General features: G+C 36.3%; 1 protein-coding gene across 1 annotated transcript in view; it reads left to right on the top strand.

Annotated features, from left to right (window-relative positions):
* Positions 1-14,770: 14,770 nt before the first annotated feature.
* LOC126374914 (Down syndrome cell adhesion molecule-like protein 1 homolog) overlaps positions 14,771-27,645 on the top strand; it is a 53,155-nt gene continuing 40,280 nt past the window's right edge. The window contains exon 1 of the mRNA XM_050021686.1: positions 14,771-14,863. The gene's annotated coding sequence lies outside the window, so the exon portion shown is untranslated. The remainder of the gene's footprint in view (positions 14,864-27,645) is intronic.

The raw sequence follows: 27,645 nt of genomic DNA, 5'->3' as shown, positions 1-27,645 counted from the left end.
CGTATCATTCACTTTCCATTCACGCATATTATAATTATCATTCATCATAATTTACATCAATCAGCGCGCATCATCCCACTACTAGGTACGGGACTCCACCAATAGCTACTTGACAGTTGTAACAATAAAATATGTCGGATATGGTAGTTTATCCTTGAATGATAATTATTATCTAATAGTCTCTTTAATAAGATCATTTTTAAATATTATGTTGTTTTTACAAAATAAGAATGCATTTTTTTATCTGTGTATTACAAGACCCGAAACACGGGCGGCCATGATTGAGGTTCGTGTGACGTCACATTTCACAAAATGAACAAAAAATATCTGTCAGGTTTCAAGTGATACTGTTAAAATGTCACGGGACCAACCGTTTTCGCGCGAAATTTAAACTGATTGAAGAAAAATGAGTTTTTTTCTATTATATAAATCTTTTTTGAGAAAATAAAATATTTTAAGAGGTATAAAATAAGCAATTGTAATTTTTTAAATACTTATCCGTATTAAATTTAAATACTTATAGTCAAATCAGTTACTTTTTACTAAAAGTCAAAACACGAAATTACTATGGAATTTGTATGAAAAAGCAACTTGTGACGTCATAGAAAACCGTGACAAAATGTCGCACTTATTATTATATTTTTCTTTATTAAAATTCATAAATAAGTTAACTTTAAAAAAGAAGACGTTTTTTATCACCTTTAGATGTGTCTTTATTTAGTAGTCAGAATCTCATAATTTATCTTTGACCTACCCAATTGCAGCATCTATTTTATCCATCCCTACGCCAAGTTATCGTACCCTACACTCCACCTGGGCGTGTCCGTTCCTGATTTTTCGATGCAAACAGTTTACGCGCGTGGCCTTATTTGCCCGGTGCAATGGGTCAGTGCACTCGCAAAGTTCACAGTATTGATTTTATTGCGCGCGCCCCCAAAATATAAATGGAATCTCACTATGTAGTGGCCGATGATTTACTAGCGTTCGAAGCTCGTACGCCTTTCTGTTCATAACAACATAAACTCACGAGTATATCCCAGTTGGGGTAGTCATCCGTGCTTCGGAAGGCACGTTAAGCCGTTGGTCCCGGTTACTATTTACTGATGTAAGTGAGTAATCGTTACATGAGCCATGTCAGGGGTCTTTGGCGGCTCAATCATAACCATGACACCAGGGTTGATGAGGTTGGTATTCCACTCACAACCCACACGATAAGAAGAAGGGGTAGGTCCATCGCTGGATGACTCATCATCATCATCATCATCAGCCCATTAACGTCCCTATTGCTGGGGCACGGGCCTTCTCTATGGATGGATAGGGAGATCGGGCCTTAAACCATCACGCGGGCCCATTGATGGTTATTAACGACTGCTAATGCAGCCGGGACCAACGGCTTAACGTGTCTTCCGAAGCACGGAGGAGCTCGAGATGAAAACTTTTTTTTTGTGTTCACAAATCCTATGACCGGCCTTTGCGAAAGTTGCTTAACTTCAACAATCACAGACCGAGCGCGTTTACCGCTGCGCCACCGAGCTGGATGACTAAGTACTCACATCTCAGCTTTCTGTTAGACCAACGTAGTGATGTCTCGTATCCCCGTATATAATGGTCGAGTCAACTGTGTTAGTGAAAACCCGATACATGCCGGAGTCCCACAAGGCTCCGTCCTCTCCCCTTTACTATTTTCATTGTATACTAGTGACATTTTCAAATCCCCTAATACCGAACTAGCTTTATTTGCGGATGATACAGCCATCAGTGGTGAAACAGGACATAGATATCGGAAATATATTTTTTAATTTTTTAATGAAAGCATTTCTAGCTAGCTAGTGTAATTGTATAGGTACCTATCTACTTGGAAACATTGATCAACAACCTTAGCTTAGGTGTCATTTTTGAGGTTGTTTCTCTGACGTGGTAGGTAGAGATGCTTTAATAGTATACACACACACTCCTCGCCAGTTATGTTTAAAACCATATAATAGGAGGCGAGGGGGCGAAGCTATTTCCATTAACCGGGCACAAATCTTGAAAACCATGTGATGTCAACTGTCTATGACCTAATGAAGACAAACATCTAATAGACCTAGGTATTCATTGTTACCCTACAACCCCTTAACACTGGAACTCTTTCGTTTAATGTGATTTCGTAACGGCCTCAGGTTGGTAACGTAAAAACACATAAATTGTCCTGTTGTGACGCTTCCTCTGATTTATTGAACCGCCATTGGCAGAGCGTGAATAATTGCCGAAAACGGACGTCATGCTAAAACGGGGATGTAAAAATAAAAGGGGGCTTAATTAAGGTGTAAATTAATGTTTTTTTGGCTTGACAGGTGTCTTTGTGGCTTTGCACACTCCAATAGGGATTACGGGCATGTTTTTTTTATTTTTGGAATAAATTAAAATTCAAAAATTATTCGTTCGGAGAACATAAGATCCATAGGGTTAGTAACAAAAACTTACATACTAAGTAAGTTTACAAAAAAAGGTGGACGATATACGGATTTAAATCATAAATAACATAAATGTGTTTTTATTTGGGTATAAATCTTTATCCTATTTAAGGAAGTTTGTGGTGAGGAAAATAGGTATTTTTTTCATCCAAACTCATTTCCCACACTTTCGGGGATGACGGGGAAAGTTTGATTAATAAAAACAACTTACTGGTTTCCTTGCTACTAGTTATAAAAACGTATAAATAAACACAACAGTCACAAATTTACTACTTATAGATAAAAATTCTCATTATTAGAAGATAATAATATAACGTCCTTATATGGATGTGATGAACCATACAGATACAAGTGATTCCATGGAATCCAACACACAACATGGGTATTTTGAGAAATGATTTTCAAAATATGTTTCGAGGAAATATATAAACATAATTACGCGCTCAAAAAACTGGTTAGCTTGATGAATTGTCACAGCTTTTTCTCGAAACTACATTTTTTTTGTCGCCACAATATTGGATTTGATGTGCGATATGTTATAAGTCCATTGCAACAGCAGCAAACAGCCTCCGTGGTCTAGTGGTTAGAGCGTTACGCTCACGATCTGGAGGTCCGGGTTCGATTCCCGATGGGGACATTGTCGAAATCACTGTGTGAGACTGTCCTTTGTTTGGTAAGGACTTTTCAGGCTTGAGTCACCTGATTGTCCGAAAAAGTAAGATGATTCCGTGCTTCGGAAGGCACGTCAAGCCGTTGGTCCCGGCTATTGGCCGTAAAAACACCTCCACCAACCCGTACTGGAGCAGCGTGGTGGAGTATGCTCCATACCCCCTCCGGTTGATTGAGGGGAGGCCTGTGCCCAGCAGTGGGACGTATATAGGCAGTTTATGTATGTATGTATGTATGTTATAAGTCCAGTATGTTAGAAGCAGTACAGTTCCGCTGTTGATTTTCAAGACTAGCCCACTTTTTTTCTATTTTGTTCTTTCACAGTGCTGTATAGAAGCAAAAACATAAAATATCGATACGAAACAAAAGACAATCAATCACTTACTAAAACCAAATGTTATGTGTGTATTAACTCAGTAGGTACTCGATGCAAAAGCATTGTTGCTGTGTACATTATACGGTCTATGATTATCGTCGAACAGGTTCAATTACTTAAATTATCTTAATTAATTGATGACGTCACTGTATCCATGTTCGATGTTTGCTCGATATTCGACACTGGGGTGTCAATTTTGTAAATTGTCTGTGTTAATACATTTGTTTTTTCTTTCGCAGGTTTTGATGGAGAGGGGAATGAGTTGAGGTGTCAAGTTTTGCATCCGGTCGGAGGGTAAGCAGCTTTTATGCATTTTTGCTTTCATAGAAAAAAAAATCGAAAAAGTCTGACTCAGACGGGATTTGAACCCGCAGCTGTTGTCTAGCCGGGACGAGCGTGTTAACCATTAGCTTCGATAGCAAGGGTGAGTGCTATAAAAATAAAAATAAATCTTTCGTTACTTACATGTTATTAAATTGATTTCGATACATACACAAACTCCCGCCTATTTACCAACGGGCTAAGTAGAGACTATATAATTATATTTGCTCCGAACCTGACATACTTCTCTTGCTTCCTCCATATGCTGTTCAGAGGAGATCGTGCTAAACCTTTTCTAAGGATAATTTGTTTTTTATCATCTATTATACTTACTAATACTATTCAGAGGCAAAGTTTGTGAGTTTGTTTGTAGCAGGGATTCTCTGGAAGTTCTTTCACCAGTAGAAGTCTACTTTATTCATGCGTGATAGTAGTATAGCAAGTAGTCCACGCGGACAGAGAAACGAGCGGGAAGTTAGTTAAATTTAAAAAGTTTTTTTTTACGTTAAGTACTTATTTTTGGCCGGAGATGTAAATAGTAACACTACCACAGTTACACTCATAATGAATGCATTTTAATTAGTAAGTGTTGTCGTATTCTAAATCCAACACTTAAAGCACACTTGTAATTCGAATCTGAGTTTTCCGCATTGTGAGCCTGACGCTTAACACTCTTAACAGGTGCAACATAACGGCCTCCGTGGTCCAATGGTTTGAGCGTTGGTCTCACGATCCACAGGCCCTGGGTTCGAATACCAGTGGGGACATATCACAAAAATCACTTTGTGATCCCTAGTTTGATTAGAACATTACAGGCTGATCACCTGATTGTCCGAAAGTAAGACGATCAGTGCTTCGGAAGGCACGTTAAACCGTTGGTCCCGGTTACTACTTACTGGTAAGTAAGTAGTCGTTACATGAGTCATGTCAGGGGCCTTTAGCGGCTCAATAATAACCCTGACACCAGGGTTGATGAGGTTGGTACTCCACCGCACAACCCATACGATAGAAGAAGAAGGTGCAATATAAAAAAACATGTCAAACAAAACCTATGTATACTTATATATTTCTTATTTTATACCTACATATTTATTATTGAGGTAAATGATGCGACAATTGTAAAATATATTATCTTGGGAAAATAATACTTGTAGCTTCCCGACAATGAAAGGTATTCCAAAACAAAACACTGTCCCCGCTCCGAAATGTTATACAAAGCGCGTCATAACCGTAGACTTAAGACGTTCTGCCTCTGAGCACGCGGCGTCGCGACGTCGTGACGTAATTACAGCGGCCGACGACCCCGACTTTGACCCACTTCCAGTCTAATTCTCAGTCTCACCCTCTAGACAAAGTTGTCTATAGCGAGGTTATATAAACCCGGAATGCGTGGGTTTGTCGTTTAAACTGGTTATGGGTTAAGATTTTTGGTTAGCCATGTTTTAATGTTGTGGTTGCGAATATACCTTAACGTATATTTGTAAAACAGAATGATTTAGCTTTAAATTATTTTATAAATTGATATATTTATTAACAGGTTTAGAAAATATAAAGTCAAAGAAAATAGAAAATTGTAATTAAAATAATTGTTAGAATATGGACTTAGTAAAATCATTACATTCGTCATTAGAAATCTGTGTAGTACAGTAAGGAAATTAGTTTTAGAATATCATGTTCTAAAATTATCTTTAAAAAGATAATATTATAGATAAAATTATCTATATACACAATAGAGTCAACTGAAAAAATATACCTATCCATCTATAATACCAAAATGCGCAAGATATATTATACATACATAAACAGCCTATATACGTCCCATTGCTGGGCACAGGCCTCCCCTCAATCAACCGGAGGGGGTATGAAGCATACTCCACCACGCTGCTCCAATGCGGGTTGGTGGAGGTGTTTTTACGGCTAATAGCCGGGACCAACGGCTTAACGTGCCCTCCGAAACACGGAATCATCTTACTTTTTCGTACAATCAAGTGGTTCAAGCCCGAAAAGTCCTTACCAAACAAAGGACAGTCTCACAAAGTGATTTCGACAATGTCCCTATCGGGAATCGAACCCGGACCTCCAGATCGTGAGCCTAACGCTCTAACCACTAGACCACGGAGGCTGTTAAGATATATTATTATAAATAAATAAATATATAATTATATTTAACTGATTAATGCATTAATGTATACAGCTTTAAAACCAGCCTAAAACAGGTTTTTATTCAAAATAAAATCAAAATTTTTTAGACATAAAAACTAATTACGTAATTGTTTGGTAGCAACGTCTACGTCTCCTGAGAGTTTATCGTGACTGTTAGCTACGGCGTAGAACGTAGCCTTCTACTCTAATTTAGTCAAAGTGGAAACAATTACATTTTAGCAGTTTATTTGCAACGGGTTATAGCATTTTTACTATCACCATCATCATCTGCCTGCGCCATTTCCCATCATCTAGGGTCGGCTCTCCTTGTGCATCTTCTCCATTTTGGGCGATTTTGAGCGGTTTCGGGTTTCGCATTTTTACTACAATTTGAAATATAATTCTTTCGGAAGAAATTCCGAAGATACTTTTCGAAATTCACATGTAATTTTAAACGATGGAAGGGATGGGATATTCAAATTGAAACATGGGATATTTTAATATACGTTTCCTAAATAAATATGAGAATAATTGAATTACAAAATCTTTAATTTGGCTTTAATAGTAAGTATACGTATATTCATTTACGAATCCAACATTTTTGTTATTACAGATGGCGCCAAATACCTCTTTTATATAAAACAATAATATGTTCCTACTTTAACAATGCTAAAATTACAGAAGCTTTTGTTTGAGGGATTTCATAAAACAATATTTATACAAGATCCGAAAAAAGGTCCTATTTTTATAATGGTCGAGTCGATCGCCTTTCATGATATGTTATAAAGCGTGCATATTTGATTTCTACTGCCTTTGAAAGTGTCAGTACTATACGAAAGAATATAAAAGTAATGTCCCCTAGCCATATCCGATATTCTTTTTACTTTGTATTGTTATAGCTGTTGTATTATTGATGACCCGTCAAGCATATTAACTGTAAAAAACACTTTCATCAACGGCATGGACCTCAAAGTGAGAGGCAAGCGTTCTACCAATAGAGCTATAACAACTACACAATCCCTCTGTCGAATATACAAGTAAATAAACTAAAATATGACTTATTACATTGGTAATACATGTCAAGCACGTTTATATAGTTATACAACGTGGAAGTTTCTATAGTACAAGTTGTGAAAGCCAACGCGACTGCAAGACTAACTTTTATCGCCACTTCGCTTACACAGCTGCCAATTGACCATTTTAAATAACTCATCTATAAACTAAGCGATAAGCTGTTTAGTTAAACATGGTCTCTTATTGTTTTATGTCTGAGTCTGTTCCATTCTATACCTAGTTTGGGGGCCAGATAATCAATTCATTGTATACTACATTAACCAATAACAACAATGTATCAACAATTATATTGTGGAAGTTTATGAAAATAAATAAATTTATTATTATTATATATTATATAAAAAAATATTATTATTATTATTGCTTTAATGGATGATGGATTGTGTCTTTTCTAACATGATTATCACCATAAGGTTCATCATATCCAGCAACGGCCGCCGCGGTCCAGCATTTGAGCGTTAGGCTCACGATCCGGAGGTCCCGGGTTCGAATCCCGGTGGGGAAATATCACAAAAATCACTTTGTTATCTAGTTTGGAAATGCCCACGACATGACTCATGTAACGACTTACATCAGCCGAAGTACGGATCATCTTACTTTCGGACGATCAAGTAATTACAGGTTGATTACTTGATTGGCATTTGGCGGCTCAATAGTAACACTGGCACAAGGGTTGATGAGGTTGGTAATCCACCTCACAACCCACACTAGAGAAGAAGATGATCATATCCAGCTTACATCGTATCAACAGTGGCTGCAAGTTGTCTTTGATTACTTGTGGCTCTGCCCATCCGATTAGGGATTACGGGTGTGAGTTTATGTATGTATGTGTTTAGGAAAATGAGTAGAAAATAAAAGATTATACTATGGAAGGATAATGAATGGGGTTTCGTTGTTTATGGTATGAATTTAGGTTGGGTAATGAATCGGATGGATGAAAGTTTTAAAAAATATAAGGTGATTGTCTATTATTGGATAGTCGTCGGAATTTGGTTTTTGAAAATAAAAGTCATGATACTTACAAAAATGTTCGTGCGTTGTTTACACTCCTATAAAATCTATATAAAAATGTTCGTGCGTCGTTTACACTCCTATAAAATTTATATAAAAATGTTCGTGTGTCGTTTACAATAATTAAAATATCGCTTTTTATTGTATGTACTTTTATATTATGGACTGTTAACGAGATTTCCCCGTTTATCGTAATAATAAGGGGCAGAGACAACAGATTTCCATCGGTGTCCATCTCGCCTACTTTATGTTGTGAAAAAATGATAAATTACATTGTACGGTATTGTATTAAAAAATACACGTACAAGTAGGTTAGCGGATACATAAATCTCTACGCCCGGCGCCCGCGTTGCGCATTACTACCCCACACCCTGACCGTAAATTAAAATATTTTCACTTATACGTATACCTTATATATTTCCGCGATTGCCTTGTTCAGAGAACGCGTTTTGCATCGCAGTGTTACGTGTTTAAATTCTGGTTCGGGGCTCTTAACCACTGACTACTTTATTGAATTCAAATTCGGACCATAGATAATCGATATCACGTGATTTCCAAGATTTGTGCTCGGTCAATGGGCCATTGACCGAGCACAAATCTTACATAGCGGCGAGGAGAGGATCTACTATTCATCTCTGCCTACCTCTTCAGGGATGCAATCGTAATGCTACGTTGTAATATGTTAACACTTACATTTGTTAGAGATTGTGCCGTTTCTAATAGGATGGAACCCTTGTTACCATAAGGTTCATCATATCCATCTTAGGACTACGTATAAACAGTGGCTGCAATGTTGTCTTTGATTACTTATGTCTCTGCTCACCCCATTAGGGATCAGGGGCGTGAGTTTATATATCTATCACTTACGTTTTTAGAATTCGAGATGAAATACTGTTTCCGGGGGTAAACAGAGATTATGGATTTCAATTTGCTTCGATCCTGATATTATCTTGCTTCCTCCACATTCGTCTATCTTTTCATACACGCACGCCGGTTCAGAGTAGATCAAACTAATCCTTTTCTATGGAAAAAACTTTCGCTTTATATACCACAGGTAGATTCCTATCGTATATAACATATTCATATTTGCAACAGTAAACCAGCCAATTTGACTAAAAATCGGATAAACAGACAACAGCTGTGGGTTGCAATCAATTAAGTCTATTTATAGTCCCTTTTATACTGGGTGTTAGTGACATAGCAACGAATACTAAGGGGGTGATTCTGAGTTGATATCAAGTGGAATTTCCTCTCGGAAAATTCATGAATATTTTTTTTTAAGTTCCATACTTTTGCGACGGAAAATTCAACTAGATATTAATTTAGAATCATGATCTGAATCATCCCTCAAACTTTCGTTACGATGTCATTAACACCTTGTATAGAGGGTACAAACTATTTTACCTACTCTAGTCCTTTCTGTTACATAACAAGTATATAGTGTTGATTAAGTGTGCGGGAGTTTAAGTTGGAAAACAGGTATATAAATCGACAACATGCCAGTTGTAACATAAATCGTTACTAGACCGACGTGTCGGGTCGGAAGGTGATATATTTTCACCACGTTTCTGTTACATTTAACGCTTTCTCCTTTTAGTCTGTTTTCATCCTATGGTTTAATACTCTATGTAAAGAGGTACCTGCTTACTAGTTGAAATGATGTTAAATAATAATAAGATATCGTTTAGGTATTTCAGTAGTTTTTACAATAGAAAATTACACTAAATACTTAAAGGACAAAAATATTTGTATGTAAATATCAATTTAAGTTGTAAGTTATAAATTGTAAGGAAATATCAATCCCGCGAGTACCCGAAATTTTCGGGATCTCGTCTAGTTCATAAAAAATAAATAAAGTAAGGATGGGTGAAAACGATGAAAACTACTTGTTTGTGATAGTGAGATTAATTAAATCAAAATATTACTAGCTAAATAAAAAGTTTTCTTTGTAAATCAGCATATACAAAAAGTTTAACTCAAGGAGATTCTTTCCGGAGTTGTAAATCTAAAACCATAGAATACTAGAGAACTAACAGCTTCAAATCTATTGTTAGTAAATCTCGAATAATCGTCATAAAGATAATTACAGAATCTGCAATATGTCGAGTTTTCAGCTAGACAGACAAAGGTAAACATTGCAGAACAAAACAAGTGTGTATCGATTTCAAACTCGAATTCGAAATCAAGTATAATAGAAAGTAAAGTAATATAAAATAGTTAAACAACAAATTGAAATATACTTCAAGTTTTATATCTCAAAAGTTTTACTGTTCTAGAAAAAAAATCTCAGTTTTATTCATTATTATGAGCTGGCAAAAGAGTTAAGCGCTTTGAAAATATAATAATACCATTTTTCAGTTTAATAATAAGAGGATTACGCTAAGCAGTGTACGACTAAGCTGGCCGGGCGTGTACAAATTCTTATAACATTTTAGCGCTAAACTCCAACAACACTGTGAAATGGGAAGAGGAAAAACACACGTGCATTAGAGCTTTGTGTCGTACAAAGAATTCGAGCACATACTTATAAGAGTGTAGCCACACCCATGCGATCGCCGTCGGTAAATGCCTGACACACCTATTTGTTCAAAGTCAATGCTTGAATGAAAGAAGTGTAAGTGCCTGCGTGTTAGTGACATCGTAACGAATACTGAGGGGGATGATTCAGACAATGATTCTGAGTTAATATCAAGTGGAATTTTCCGTCGCAAAATTCATGACTTTTTAAAGTTTTTTTGAAATATTTTCAATTCTATACTTTTGCGATGGAAAATTCCACTTGATATTAATTCAGAATAATGAGCTGAATTATCTCTCTCAGTATTCGGCACGATGTCATAAGTGACATCAAGTGTGTAAGTGTGTGTGTCATAAGTGTGTAATCACCTCATTCAAGTACACACAGGTAGCCATACAAGTGGGTATGAGTGTTAGTGACACCGTAACGAATCTGAGGGGGATGATTCACACCATAATTCTGAGTTGATATCAAGTGGAATTTTCTGTCGGAAAATTAAAAAAAAATCGAAAAATTCATTTTTTCCTTTTTAATTATTTTGATTTCCTCACTTTTGCGGCGGAAAATTCCACTTGATATTAACTCAAAATCATGGTCTAAATCAACCCCCTCAGTATTCGTTAAGATGTCACTAACACCCTGTATAGCGAGCACATTACTAATCTTCGTACTTCAGTGAATCGATTCGGTAGGTCGCTTAACACGTCCTTTTAAAAGTATTATCGAATCGGGTTAGAACATATTCGTACACCGATAGGTAGAATTTCAGACTATTTTTACTTTAATATCAATGTCCTTATAAATAATAATGATATAAGCTCACGACTATATTCCGATTGGGTTAATCATAGGTACATCCATCGCATCGCATCGCCTAGGCGGATGAACTAATGTTCATCTTGCGATTGGTATTAACCCTCCGAGCTTTCTGTTCAACCAACGTGATAGGTGGTGAGTCGTACCGCTTTCCCAATGTTCCCATCATCGAATATAAAGCCAAGGAGCATATATAATCATAGGGTAGCGCTGGTTGTGACTGATGCTGTCTAGAAGCTTACCCAATCAATCCAGTTTAACGCTTTTCGTATGCGATTTGAAATGATTTTATGCAATGGTTAGGTATCAATTCGGTGGTCGATTTGCACGAAAATCGATTAGTGTTAAGTACTAAACTTTCACCAATTCACTTCTACTACCATTTACTTTTAAAGTTGAAGTTGTTGTTACTAGTTAGTATCTATTGATGAAATTACGTAGTCGTTATATGAGACATTGCAGGGGCCTTTGGCGGCTCCATGATGCAACCTCAGCAGCGTTGGAGCGCCTCTGGGATTTGCGGACTGAATTTCGACAGTACATTACTTCGACAAGTACCAAACTCCGAAAACATATAGATCGACAAGTCATTGCTTCGACAGACAATACTTAGACAAGACACACCTTCGAATGACCACTACTTAGACAGTCGATTGTTCGACAGAATAACGTGCTTAATTTAAAGCTCCTAACAACCTACCTTTTTAATGTCAACCGATCAGTTCATTGTGAAGTCGATCGTGTTAGGTTTGGTAAAAGCCTTAGGATTGTGAATGTCTTCACGCAATTAACAAGGTTCACACAAAAGGCGAGTCGGAGGAAAATAATTTGAATTCGTTCCAACCACTGTAATTGGTAGGCTCTTTTATGTGCTGTCACGTGTCTTACCTTTTGCGGGACAACCTTTTTGAATGACACAGAGCTGTCTCGTTTTTTTCCTTTGACACAAAGTAATACTTGTGATATTATTTAAAAGTACGCAGGACAGTAAGTTTATCACAATAAAAAATACAAATATTTTGGGTGCGAAAAAAAATATTTTTATTTTATCTACTTACTATAATAACATTTCGTGTCAGTGAAGTATCGCCAACAAAAATGTTTGCTCATGCTTTCATTATTCTAGCTAGTCATCGAGTTAATTTTGCTAGAACAAATAGGTGCATTCTGAAGAACCAATAGGTCTGGACCCGGTTACTAGTTACTGGTGTATGTAAGTAGTCGTTACACGAGCCATGTCAGGGGCTTTTGGCGGCTCAATGATTACCCTGATGGGTTGATGACGTCCGTTTTACCTGTTAGCGTCGACAGTTGATGGTCCATAGTTTAAGCTTATTTGCAGCAATTTTTTGGCCAAGAGTAGCATAGAAATCGTTTATTTTAAAAGGACGCCACACACACTAGTAAGACATTAATATCATTCTTCTATCGTGTGGGTTGTGAGGTGGAATACCAACCTCATCAACCCTGGTGTCAGGGTTATTATTGAGCCGCCAAAGGCCCCTGGCTCATGTATCGACTACATACTTACATCAGTCAACGGCTTAACGTGCCTTCCGAAGCACTGATCATCTTACTTTCGGATAATCAGGTGATCAGCCTGCAATGTCCTAACCAAACTAGGGATCCCAAAGTGATTTTTGTGATATTTCCCCACCGGGATTCGAACCCGGGACCTCCGGATCGTGAGCCCAACTCAACCACTCAACTACTACTACTACTACTGGACCACGTAGGCCATTAATATTAATATCATTTAAAATTTAACACAATGTAACAATTAATGAAAAAAGATGTTCGTCGAAATGATCATAAGTAGTGGACGTCTTGACATAAAGGGGCCTCATTCGGCACAAGCCGTGGCATGAACATCGATCCAGGTATTCCCATTAGTCCCAGGCTTTAGTCCCGTAATTCACCTTTGTTACCCCAACACTATTGGCTTTTTAGGCGAGAGAAGGCTGCGGCACATCAAACAAACGGCCCAAATTACAGGCTTTTAATTTTCGCCAATTAATAAAATGTAATGCTCTTTGTGAAGGAAGGTAATTAAAGGTTTCAATTTGTATGTTGTCGATGTGTTTGTGCATTCACGTACATTCTCAAAGCTTTGAAGTTTGCACTCCTTTGTGCCACAGAACGTTGGCTGTGTCTTAACGATGTCTTGTTATACCTACTTGACGGTAAATTGGAATAATTATGTACTTTAGACTTACAGAGGTATATTTAAATGTGATTTTAGATACGTTCTTGTAAAAGATTCTACTTTTGATGTGATTATAGTGACATAAAATATATAGACATAAACAACGCATAATAATATAAGTACATTCCGATATCAAATACATAAACAAGCGGCAAAGAAAGGGGGTAGACAGATATGTCTGCCCGTAGAAAATTATGGATCTACCTTCTCCACACCAATCTTATCAGTCATCCCGTGATCATGGTACTTGAAACAGTGTCGAAATATCGGGAGTCTCATATCCCTGATTTAAACGCGGTAGGAACCCGTTCTTATGTGTTTTAATTATGATAATAACCGCGTAAACCTAAAACAATGTAATATAAGTTTCGCTGGGGACTGTATAGAACAACTGTATAGATACATCAATGGTATAGAACCGTAAGCTAAGTACATGGAAGTAATTCACCTTAAAAATAATATTGCTATTTGACATTCCAGCCTACAAGATCCCACTGGCGGGAAAGACCATCTTAACATTTTAAAATAATTTATTTTAAGTACTTATGTGAAAAGTAAAAACTTATTTTACATTTGGTCTTCTATCGTGTGGGTTGTGAGGTGAATTACCAACCTCATCAACCCTGGTGTCAGGGTTATTACTGAGCCGCCCAAGGCCCCTGACATGGCTGATGTAAAGACTACTTACATCAGTAAGTAGTAACCGGGACCAACGGCTTAACAATAAGCAATAAGGCCGCCTGTTTGCTTTTCTGTAATGTTGCCCTTATCTCAGTATCCATTGTGCTCAATAAAGTATTTTATCTATCTATCTTAACGTGCCTTCCGAAGCACGGATCATTCTACTTTTACATTTGGTGAAATATCACTGTTATATGCGCAAACGTCAAATGACAATATTGCTTTCTAGATGAATAACTTCAATGAAGCCTTTTTAGACTCCCTGATTTTCATTCATCGATCTGAAATTGAATGGAGTATACTCCACCATGCTGCTCCATTGCAGGATGTATCAGTACAATGACCCAACAAATTCCAAATAAAAAAAATAAATTAAATTATAAATTAAATTAAATTAAATATTATTATTATTTATTAAATATTATTATTATTTATTAATTAAATATTATTATTATTTTTTATTATTTTAAATTATAAATTATGTTTTCTTTACAGAAACAACAGTCTACAGTTTGAAAGCAGCAACAATGAAGCTGTGAAGCTCGGCTGCGTCATAATCAAGAAAAGAAATAAAAAACATATTCCATATAGCGGTAAGTGATTCCATACATGGTATAAGAAAACCAGGTATGCTCAAAAGTGACAGCTAGCATTTCAAGGTTAGTCCAGCTGACGTCAATCCACCCTACGTTGCCATTTTGTAAAAAAATAATTAGCCACAACCAATGTTTGTATATTTACTTTGCAAGGAAATTTTGAACTTTTAGTAAAAGGTTTACTTACACAGTTTTAATGATTTTTATATATATGACAAGTAATAGTAGTTAAATACATTTGCCAGTAATTCACTTAATTACCAATAATAACATTTACGGCCTTGGAATGTTGGAGATACCAATTTAAAGGGAACACAGTGGTAATACTTACGTCATCAAAGGGCTAGCAATGGCGGCTTGTATACCTTGCATACCTGGTTTTCTTGTACCATGATTCCGTATATTTAAAGGTGTGTACTTTAATAAAACATCAAATAAAAGTTAAATAAACATCGTGAGAAAACCCACATTCCTGAGAAAAGCATTTTTGAGGGTAATGTGACCTAACCTGTAACCTGTGCGGCTGGTTTTCCCTTCGCGGGTTGGAAGGCCAGACAGGCAGTCGCTTCTGTAAAAAACCGGACTTGTCAAAACTTCAGGTTAGGTAAGCGGACCCTGTGAAAAAGGGGTTAATGCTAGGGATATGTATAAATAAAGGATAATGAAGTAAATGAAACAGCCTCCGTGGTCTAGTGGTTAGAGCGTTAGGCTCACGATCTGGAGGTCCGGGTTCGATTCCCGATGGGGACATTGTCGAAATTACTTTGTGAGACTGTCCTTTGTTTGGTAAGGACTTTTCAGGCTTGAATCACCTGATTGTCCGAAAAAGTAAGATGATTCCGTGCTTCGGAGGGCACGTTAAGCCGTCGGTCCCGGCTATTAGCCGTAAAAACACCTCCACCAACCCGCAGTGGAGCAGCGTGGTGGAGTATGCTCCATACCCCCTCCGGTTGATTGAGGGGAGGCCTGTGCCCACCAGTGGGACGTATATAGGCAGTTTATGTATGTACTTTTGTATGTCATATTTTACAGCCAATTTTGATAAGATGGAACATCAGATCAAAATCACGATGCGGATTCGCGAAGATGATGTGATTTTGTTAACAAAACCATGCAATAGGCACGCTAGTTTCCATCCAGGTAGATTTTTTTTGCCGGATTGAAATTATATGAAGTAAATTGAGGTTTATTAAATTACTTCAGAATGTGATTTTTGATAGGCATTATGTGTGTGTATGGTTTTCCCTATTTGGCGGCGTTATGATGTTTTCACAATAAGACGATGATAATATGGTAGATAAATCACTTGATTTTTTTTTTAATATGTACCCGGGACCGTTTTTTTTTTCCCTAAATGGCTTCTGTCAACAGGGAACCCGGGACGATAGACAAGCCGAACCGAACGCAATTTATGTTTTTCTTTAGAACCTAGTCATATTAGACGGAATCTTCTTCTATATCGTGTGGTTTATGGTTTACCAACCTCATCAACCCTGGTGTCAGAGTATTGACTCGCCAAATTCCCCTAACGTAGCTCACATAACTACTACGTACTTACATTAGTAAGTAGCAACCGGGATCAACGGTTTTACTTGCCTTCCGAAGCATGAAACATCTTACTTTCGGACAATCGGACAGCCTGCAATGTCCTAACCAAGTGGCTCAGGATTTATACTTACATAAAACATAATAACGTTACGCAAGAATTTAGTTCTTCTGTAGTTTAATCTAAGGATATTATTGGTAAAACTCATCATAACACGTAAACTAATATTACTAGAATCAACAAAAGGCTGATTGCGTGTTGCAAAAACATTCCGCCTTTCAACAAAGCCCTTACTTACTTTTATGATGTGCAGAATAATCTCATATATCTTCCTTATCCTATACAGGGAAACTAACGTTAGATAAACGTGTGTACTTATGGTAAAACAGGATATGTTTGTAGGAAAGGATCGTAAATATTTATATTATGAAAGTTGTGAAGATACGCTCCTGGGTTTTACCACAGAAACGTTCACGAATTTGTTTGGAAGTGTGTTGTGGATTATGCGAGTCTGGATAAAATAAGATATTAGCCGTTTTCTTTGAAACATACCTACAATAAATAAATAATAAAATAGTCTATATACGTCCCACTGCTGAGCACATGCCTCCGCTCAATCAACAGGGCGGTTTGAAGTTTCTGAAAGTTATTGATGACTTTGTAAAGTGTTTCCTCTTCCTTTGTAAGTACTAACGATTGCTTTATGATACTTTTACGGTGATGGATAATACTTTAAATGATGTTAAGCTTATTAATTAATATTATAGTGTGGCGCGACTATTATTTGGATGCTTGCCGGAGGGACTGGCCGGAATACGCACAGGACCCCGAAACATGGATAGAGGAAGGGAGGTCGTTGCCCAGCAGTGGGATCTTGTAGGGTAGATTAGATTAGAATAACATAATAAAAAGTTAACTATAAAATAAAATCATATTTTACCACGCCGAGCTGGTTGAAAGGGCTCTCGTTTAGAGATATCTTTAGGACCTTTTGTTAAATATTCTCTTAATTTTTGTCAAAGTGCCTCCTAGACACTTTATAAATCATATAGAAAAGATGTATTACGCCTGATGAGGCGAAATGTATGTCTATTATTATAAAGAATATTATTAATATCCTTCCTAACTTATCCCAGTGGACTTTTACGAAAGGCACGATGCTTAATATTATAACAGCCTATTTGTTACGTCTCACTGCTGGGCCAAACCTCCCCTACGTTACTCCACTGCGGAATTAATCATTCACTTTTTTTTACAAACAATATACAAAAACTCAATATCCAACTGCAACTATGTTCCCCTGCGTTTGCGGCAGTCTGTAATTCTTTCCTCTCGCGCCCGGTATATTTATAGCCCGTCTTATTATAAAGCTACCCTATATTTCTACTTGTGGTCCAGCTAGTGCTTGCTAGTGCCTACTTCCTACTCCGTCGTAACTTCTGACTTCCTGGTAATGGAATTTTATATAAAGTTACCTGAAAGTTGTGTTATATTAATAACACAACTATAAGGAATATAAGGAATAAAAAAAATGGAAACTTATAATATTGTGTATTGTGACTTGTAGTTTTAAAGATCTTTTTTTATTACCTTTGATGGGTTTGCTCTTGGCCTCAGACATCCCCGACGGCACTGAAGAGGCCTAAGATGGAGCGAGCTCGCCCAGAAGGTGCCTGTTCACTAGGAGAAAATAAAATTAAAAGCTGTTGCTTATGTATTTATATACTTAGTCAGCTATGGTACCTACTCAATTATATTCATGTCAATTAATGTACCGATATTTTTGTCAATAAATATTATTATTTGTATGTCGTTTCCATGTCTCGGGCCTACGGAGTCCCGGAAGGCGTGCGTGGGGCCGAAGCCAACACGTAGAGGCCCCTTAAGACAGTTTAATCTAAATGTGGTGTGACACCAACCGGCGATTATCCCTGTATGCACTATGGGAGTGCACCCAAAGACAATCCCCGGTTCGTGTAGGACTATTGCAGATTATGGGAACAAAGGGAACCGGGCTATTGGGTTGGGGGTTAGTGGACCGGGATACTGGAGCTATGGGGGACTATGGCGCCTGCTCGACCAATGTTGGTAAACATGGATAAAATGAGCAGGCGGTGACTATGTTACAAATGACAATTTAGTTATAAGCAGTCACGAATTTAGTCGCTCTAATTTCATGTAGTCATCTTTAAAAACAGAAGCTTGATTATTCTAAGTATAAGAAACTTCACACTAGATATTAGAACATAAAATTGCAAGTTAGTTCTAGATTGCTTTCTTTATTACTTATTTTATGGTTCCGTGTTCAACCAAAAGACTAGCTTCGATACGATTAATCTTTCGTGTCCCTAAATACTTAAAAAAGTTTAGACAAAGGAGATCGCTTTATCAGATATTAAGTTTGTGAGTTGTGCACAGGCGTGACTTTATGAAAATAAATATATTTTTAAATGTCGCTTTCAAGTTTAGTTTACGATTTCCGTGGTCCAGTCGTTGAGCGTTGGGCTCACGTTCCGAATTCGACTCCCGGTGGGGACATACCATAAAAGTTACTTTGTGATCCATAGTTTGGTTAAGACATTACAAGCTGATCACCTGATCCGAAAGTAAGTTGATCCTTGCTTCGGAAGGCACGTTAAGCCGTTGGTCCTGGTTACTGCTTACTGATGTAAGTACGTAGTTGTTACGTGAGTCATGTCATGAGCATGTAGTCGGGGCGTGAGTCATGTCAATAGTAACACTGACACCAGGGTTGATGAGGTTGGTGATCCACCTCACAACCCACACGACATTTTTTTTTTTTTTTTTTTTTTTTTTTTTTTTTTTTTTTTTTTTTTTTTTTTTTTTTTTTTGAGATTTGCCGCAGATGGCATTAACTACTTGGCCGGACAAAAGGGGAGCGCTGAAGGCTCTCACCCGGTACAACGTTTAAGGACCCACACGACAGAAGAAGAAGATTATATCCAGCTTACATCGTATAAACAGTGGCTGCAAGTTGTTTTTGCCTACTCTGCCCATCCCATTAGGGATTACGGGTGTAAGAGCCTTTTTTCCAGATGCATTAAAAACAGCACTAGTAAAACCAGTGTATAAAAAAGGAGAAAAAGTTGATCCAAAAAACTATCGTCCCATTGCTCTATTACCCACATCTGCAAAAATTTTTGAATGCGCCATGTCTAAGCAAATATATGCATTTTATGAAAAATATCATATCTTTGATGATAGTCAAAATGGTTTTCGCAAAAATCGATCTACAACTTTAGCAATCTATAAATACGTTCAAAAAATTCTTGATACTCTCGATAGTAAAAAATATGCAGTCGGCTTGCTACTCGATATGAGTAAAGCCTATGATAGAGTAAATTATAATTTTCTATTAGACAAACTTTATGCTACCGGAATCCGCGGAGTTCCTTATAAATGGTTTGAATCTTACTTAGATAATCGGGCACAAATTGTAGAAATCCAAAATACAAATTTTAAAACAGGCCAAATTCAGAAATATAGGTCAGAAAAAATAAACATAACGGGATCCATACCACAAGGAAGTGTACTGGGCTGTATCCTGTTTTTGATCTATATAAATAACCTACCAAAACAAATAGAAGAACAATGCATTATCTTTGCCGACGATGTCTCTATTATGATTCCCTGTTTAGATACTACAGAATTGAATAATAGATTAAATAACACACTGGAAAAAGTTGATGATTGGTTAGAATACAATAATTTAAAACTAAATAAAACAAAAACCAAATTAATACAATTCAGACCCCACCAAAAGAAACCATTACAGATAAACTACAATTATAAAAATGTCAATTTTGATATAGTAAATTCAGCTACACTACTAGGCATAGAAATTGACACACATTTAAATTGGAAAACACATATAGAAAAGTTAGCTAGTAAACTGTCTTCATTTATTTATGCACTTATCCACTTAAAAAAGGTCACAAATCTTAATACAGCTCTTTCAGCTTACTATGCTTATGCTCATTCTAGACTAAGTTATGGTATTATTCTTTGGGGTAATTGCACAAATATTGACAAAATCTTCATATTACAAAAAAAGATTATTAGGATTTTAACAAATATAGACAAAATGGAGCATTGCAGACCTTACTTCAGAAAGCATGGCATACTCACCTTAACTTCTCTATACATTTTAGAATCTTGTAAGTTTGTTAAAAAACATATAAATCTATTCTCTCCGGTAAATACTATAAAAAGAAATAATCGCACTGAAAACAAATTACAAACCCAATTCTCAAAATTAAACCTAGTAACGGAAGGCCCCCATTGTATGACAATTAAAATCTACAATGGTATTCCAAATGCTATCAAAAAAACAGAAAATTTAAAGTCGTTTATAAAACAATTAAAATTATTCCTACTAAACAAAAATTATTATAATATTGAAGAGTTTTTTAATGATAAACAGATTGTTGGATGAGGTGCTTAGGTAAGTATATAATTATGTATTGTATATTTTCTTGCGTACTTTATTTAATTTGTATAGTTTTAAATTAATATAATTTTTAAAATATTGTATTTTAGACTGTGATGTATATATATAGTGTATAATAATTTTGTTACCTTTAACTTGTTTAATTCATAATTAACTATGTTACTTTCTAATATTTTTTATAATGAAGCTGCTGTCACCTCTTACGTTGCTGTGCCTTTGCAGGGCGTCACATGTACCTAATACCATGTATGTAACACCTAACTGCTTGTGACTTTGCAATGATTAAATGAATATGAATATGAATATGAATATGTTTATGCCTTTGGCGGCTAAGTAATAACCCTGGCAGGGTTGATAAGGTTGGTATTCCACTTCACAACCGACACGATAAGAAGAAGAAGAATATAGTCACACCGTATACTAACACTAACCACAAAATGTAACGATCTCCTTGAAAGTGTCTCAAAGAATAAGAAAACCTCGGGGTACTCTGTTCCGGCTTTATACGGAGCCAAATAGGATATCATTTTATAAAAAATTTCGCTAGAACAATTTCGCTGTTTTCGTTCAATAGGCCACAGTGGAGCCGCGTATATTATGTACGTTCCCTTACCCCGTGAATCATTAGATATTCGTATATTTCGTACCTATTTCTTTACTATTAAAAGATGAAACTCACGCCTCTTTCCCACCGGGGTAAGTTGAGACTATGGAAGTCCTTTGCTTCGATCTTGGCACACTTCTGTAGCTTCCTCCACATTATCAAGCGTTTCATATACGCCGGTTATGCGTGTATGTTACTTGATTGAATAAACGTATTAGAAAGGTATATAATACGTATATAGTAGGTATAGTTTTTCTAAGTATAGTGTATGCACCCTTGAAAAATCAATAGTTTTGTTTTTTATCATTTCTTTATAGAATCCCAAATAAGTTAAATATTTGAAGAAAGTTTATAACAGCCTCTATGGTCTAGTGCCTAGCCTTATGATCAGGATCTATCCAGGTTCCATTCCCGGTGAGATCATTGTCGAAATCATAGTGAAAAAGTAAGATGATTTCGTGCTTCGGAAGGCACATTAAGCCCTTGGCCCGCATTGAAGCAACGGAGTAAAGTATGATCCATGATGCCCCTTCGGTTGGTCGAGGGGAGGCCTGTGCCCAGCAGTGGGACGTATATAGGCTATTTATGTCTTTGTTTATTTGAATATATTTATTTGTCTATGCTGATATTTAAAATACAGGCGTAGTTGAAAGCCAAGAAGATATTTGAAAAGTATGTAATGTTAAGTATATACCTAACTTAACATTACATACTTTTCAAGTATATACCTAACTTAACATTACATACTTTTCAAATATCTTCTTGGCTTTCAACTACGCCTGTATTTTAAATATCAGCATAGACAAATAAATATATTCAAATAAACAAAGACGTAAATAAAATAACAGGAGACTGCCTGGAATAGCTAGGAATACAATGGGGCCTTATGATAACACCGGGGTTTGAACTTAGTTACCGCCGGGAAAACTGTGGACTGTGGAGCATTATTTATAGACACTACCTTTATACCTGTCTTCTGAAGCAGGAATACTTAGTATTCGTTACGGTGTCACTAACACCCATACCTACTTGTATGGCTACCTGTAGGTATGTACTTGTACGGTCACGAGAATTAATAATATGTATACACTTTGGTACCATGTCACATTAACTTTTTTGACCAATTAAACTATAAGTCTCACTAAATGTCAAATATGTTAGTGCGACAGAGTCCTAAAGTGGGTACATTATATTGCTCATGGCTGTAAGTGACATCGTAACGAATACTGAGAGGGATGATTCAGCTCATTATTCTGAGTTAAAATCAAGTGGAATTTTCCAAAGTAAAGCCTCGGTAAAGTATAAAATTGAAAATAATTTTAAAACTAAAAAAAAACATTAATTTTGCGACGGAAATTTCCACTTGATATTATCTCAGAATCATGGTCTGAATCTTCCCTCAAACCTTCCCTTCCCTTTGCGTCACGATGTCACTAACACCCTGTATACCTGTATATATTTATAATTTAACACAATAAAGACTTAAGTATATTTTTTTATTTAAGAACTTGTCAAATACAAAGGTAGGTACTTACCTATTTTTATAGAAAATAACACATTTCCGTTACATTCGCCTCCTGGTTCACACAGACGGATGAACTTCATTCCCGTAATACTGTTTCCAATAAAATATTTTTACACGCAGATGGGCAGAATGGCTGCTCCCTCTAGCCACGAGAAACAAATATATTGCGATTTGCTCCTTCATTTTCTCGCAAAGGTATTTTATTGCCTTGGGTCTCTCATAAATTCCTTACTCACTCAGAGAGAAAAATAAGGTCTAAGCTCTGGAGGAAATTGGTGCGAAAAATAACTTGTATTAGACCATTCTTATCTCATGAGTGCAGGGCTAGTTATTACTTATGAGAGCTATTGGGTCGGACCTTCGTTAGTAAATTGCTTAGTACCTACTCTTAGGTTATGATGCCCTGGTACTGGGAATAGAAGACAATAATTGGTAGCGTATGGAACAAATACGCAATCCTTCATGATATGGACTTACTTACCTACGTAAGTAGTCGTTACATGAGCCATGTCAGGGGCCTTTGGCCGCTCAATAGGAACCCTGACCCAGGGTTGATGAGGTTGGTAGTCCACCTCACAACCCATACGATAGAAAAAAATGAGATGGATAGATCTATAATAATCGGAAGACAAGTTGAAACCACTTTTATCCAATTTTAATCTCAAGATGAACCGCTTGGGGACAGTTGCGTGATAGGTGTATGTTAGAAAGGACATATATAATCTGTCGTTCAGTTTCTGGAACAATCTAATATAAGCTAGTCTATAAGATCTCTTTGCTGGGCAAAAGCCTAACCTTCCTCTTTCCATTTTTCGAGGAAAAATACTAATATTATTTATATGCCACAAGATTTCGGATTTTCCGTTAAAATCTGTTGTGAGAATACCTAGAAACGAACTGTCGCAAAGTAAAATAATATCGAACTAAAACTATTTCCTTTGAAAACAGAATGTCGACGCGGTAACTGGAACTCATTAGTCAGAGTCCGTAATAAATCAAAGAAATCTTTTAAAATCCTGTCGTAATGAATTTCCACTCGAACTGAAAGTAGCTTTAATTAGAAATTTCTGGCTTAAGTATGCCAAGTATTCTAGACCATGTTATTAAAAATCTGCATTACTTATTAAACAGCGTTTTCTGTTGAATTTACTATATGTTAATTGTAAAATGAATAAAGAATATACCTTTAAATAATTACACGTTAAATTAATTAATGTTTTATTTATTTATTTTATTTTATTTATTTATTTAGGTACAATGTTAATTAATTAAAGTTAAATTAATGAATTAAAGTTACAAGAGCTATTTTAAGGGCTTTTATCGGCTCGATAGTAACCCTGACATTGTCGGTCATTCGATCTCACGACCCACACAAGAGAAGATTTTATTTAATTACTGGCGTACGTACTTATCTTTTTCCAGCTAAGTAGTTAATGCCATCTGCGTCAAATCTACAATAAGTCCGTCAAAAAAAATCTATTAAAGCTTTAGCAGTACCGAAACTAGAAATAATTCATAACTCGCTTTCTTACTAATATATCACATTCAAAGATAAATATTACTTATTTAGAAAAAGTATATAGAAAACAACATAGTGCTAGAAGCATGGCGCCATCTACACTTTTTGTCATAAGCACTGACATACTATAAACAAATAGACTCACATTCGTTATGGAGTTTTTCAAAAAACGCGTCCGAACCGTGTTGTAAATACGCAGATAGCACAAGTTCGTTCCCTCAAATTAAGCTGTTATGGCTGTTCAAATAAAATGTAATATCGGTTGAACAGTGTCATTACACGCCGTTGCTAGTGACAAGACGCGCCGCGTATATTTTTTACAGTGATTGGTTGTCTATCTGTTTTACGATGACAATGGTCATAAGACCTTTTCAAATAAAAATCTTTTGGAATATCGCGCTTTCCAGCCAGCATGATGTGTCTAGAAGAGGTCACATAATCACATTATCAATATAATTATTTCAGAAATAACAACTCTTATTCTGAGAATACTATAAACATGAATGGCAGTTTATGAAAGGCAACATTGCAGAAACTTTGTCAATAAAACGCGAAATTCGGGTGCCAAATGTGCGAAACATTTAATTGATTCGAGCATAAATTACTACAGTCCTATTGACCTATTGTTTTGCGAATGAGTGCGGTGACTTGGTTTAGCCAAAGTAGATCCGTAGCTGAATTAGATCTGATTTTTTTATTGTAACTGAATATCATCATCATCATCCACGCTCTTATCGGTGTAGCAGTTTCTATAACTTCTTCTTTTTTTTCTTTTTTTTTTGGTGACGGCATATAATATTAATAATATGTTACAATATAATATTTATATCTAACATTTTAGAAGAGGTTTGAATTTTTTAATTTTAAATTCAACACATTACATAACATTGCATTACTAACATTGTATTAGCAGAGGTGTCAAATTTACTTAATACATAATATGTATCTATGTATTACGTATAAATGGGGTATATATGGGTGTATATTATACACCCACTTCTCGCCAGCTCTGTTGAAGTCCCTTTAAATAGGGGGCCAATTGCCACTAACCGGGAACAGATCCTGTAAACTACATGATATCAATTATTATCTATGATCCAAACATGAATTCAAACTTATAAAGTCGAAATTTGAAATTCAGTATTATGCTATGTATGTATATATTTTTTGTTTAGAGGAGATTTTGTTTTATATTGAACACATCACTGTGATTCAAATGCTATGACCCTTTGTTTTCGTTGAAATGCGAAATATAATATTACCTTCAGAGTAGAATTACGTGTAGCGTTCATATTTTCAGAATTGATCGCTTTAATCTGCCCCTTACACTTAGCACCCGAAAAATATAAGTTATTATAAACATAACATTAACATAAATCCCAATTGGGATGATCAGACGTACATCCACCGCAAGATAAACTAAGTACTGTGGGTACCTCTCAGCAAGCTTTCTGTTACATCAATGTGATAGGTGGTGAGCCAACTTAGTGAAAACTGAACTTAAGATAAAACATTGGTGCAAGTCTATACTAAATATAGTTAATGTATGGAAACTTAGCTGATGGTGACAACGAACTTGAAACTTTACAACTGATTCCACTCTCAACCTGAATAAGTTAGTCGTCTTTATTATTTAAAAGCATTTTCGAGTTCTTTCACTTAATTAATTAATAAAATATTCTACTATAACACTGAACTTTACTAATTTATTAGCGCAGTAAAGAAAAAGTAAATCTGGGAAAAATCTGTTACTTATTTTATTCTTATTCTTAAATGATTGACAACGATGCCATCTAATTGCCTGCCATTTTCATAATAATATACGCAGAAAATGAAAGGGAACGGAATTATCCGTTCCGGAATTATCCGTATCCATTAGGATAGACATAAAATTTATGGGACATTTTACATTGGCCAATAACCCGACCGTATTGAGCTGACAGCACGTCAAACGGGTTACATACAGCGAGATGCCTATTTGATTCGCACGGGTTAGTCATTCATTCATTTTAAAATTAATAACTATCAATCATCTGTACCTTTCGTTTTCGGTGAATAAGAATTTCATTTGTCAGTGAATTACATGACCCAAAACACGGGTTTCGTATGACGTCACATATAACAAAATAAAATAATTGAGAAGCTCAGTGGCGCAGCGGTAAACGCGCTCGGTCGGCGATTGTTAATGTTAAGCAACTTTCGCAAAGGCCGGTCATAGGATGGGTGACCAAAAAAAAAAGTTTTCATCTCGAGCTTCTCCGTGCTTCGGAATGCACGTTAAGCCGTTGGTCCCGGCTGCATTAGCAGTCGTTAATAACCATCAATCCGCACTGGGCCCGCGTGATGGTTTAAGGCCCATCTCCCTATCCATCCATAGGGAAGGCCCGTGCCCCAGCAGTGGGAAAGTTAATGGGCTGATGATGATGAGGATTCAAGTAATACTGTTTGATAGTTTCTAAGTTTGACTTCACTTGGTAAAATGTCACGTAATCAACCGTTTTCGCGCGAAATTTAAACTATATAAAGCTTTTTCAAGAAAATAAAATATTTTAAGAGGTCTATAATAAGCGTTCGTTATATTAAAAATAATTATCCGAAAAAGGTCAAATAGCCAATTATATTAATTACCCCAAAATATGAGTTTCCCTATTACTAGGAAATACTCATTTTTAATTACCATTCAAAGTACATTCAATGTTTTTCTTAAATAGGATATAACCACAATTTAGCTTGAAAATAACATTTCGATATTGTCCTTTTCATCAATCGGAATTGGTCCAATTTCGTCAAAGAGAAATTAATCCAAGACTTTAGATCTGGTTACGATTGAAGTCGAGGGATTTCTGTGCAACTTTGGGAACCACGGCAATAAACGCTACATTCTGACTACACGCGCAACCTACAGCTGCGCCTTACCCAATTGTTTTTTTTTGTCGTGACTTATTCTAGATTTGCCGCAGATGGCATTAACTACTTGGCCGGACAAATGGGGAGCGCTGAGGGCTCTCACTCGGTACAGTCTTACCCAACTATTTTTAAACCATAGGAAACAATGGTCCCGCCTCAAAACTTATCCACTGAAAAAGAAAAGGACGGGAAATCGACAAGCATACA

Source organism: Pectinophora gossypiella, chromosome 18 (genome assembly GCF_024362695.1).
Source record: "Pectinophora gossypiella chromosome 18, ilPecGoss1.1, whole genome shotgun sequence".
NCBI lineage: Eukaryota > Metazoa > Arthropoda > Insecta > Lepidoptera > Gelechiidae > Pectinophora > Pectinophora gossypiella.
The sequence above is the reverse complement of the archived record's forward strand: the minus strand, read 5'-3'. Positions and strand labels throughout refer to the sequence as shown.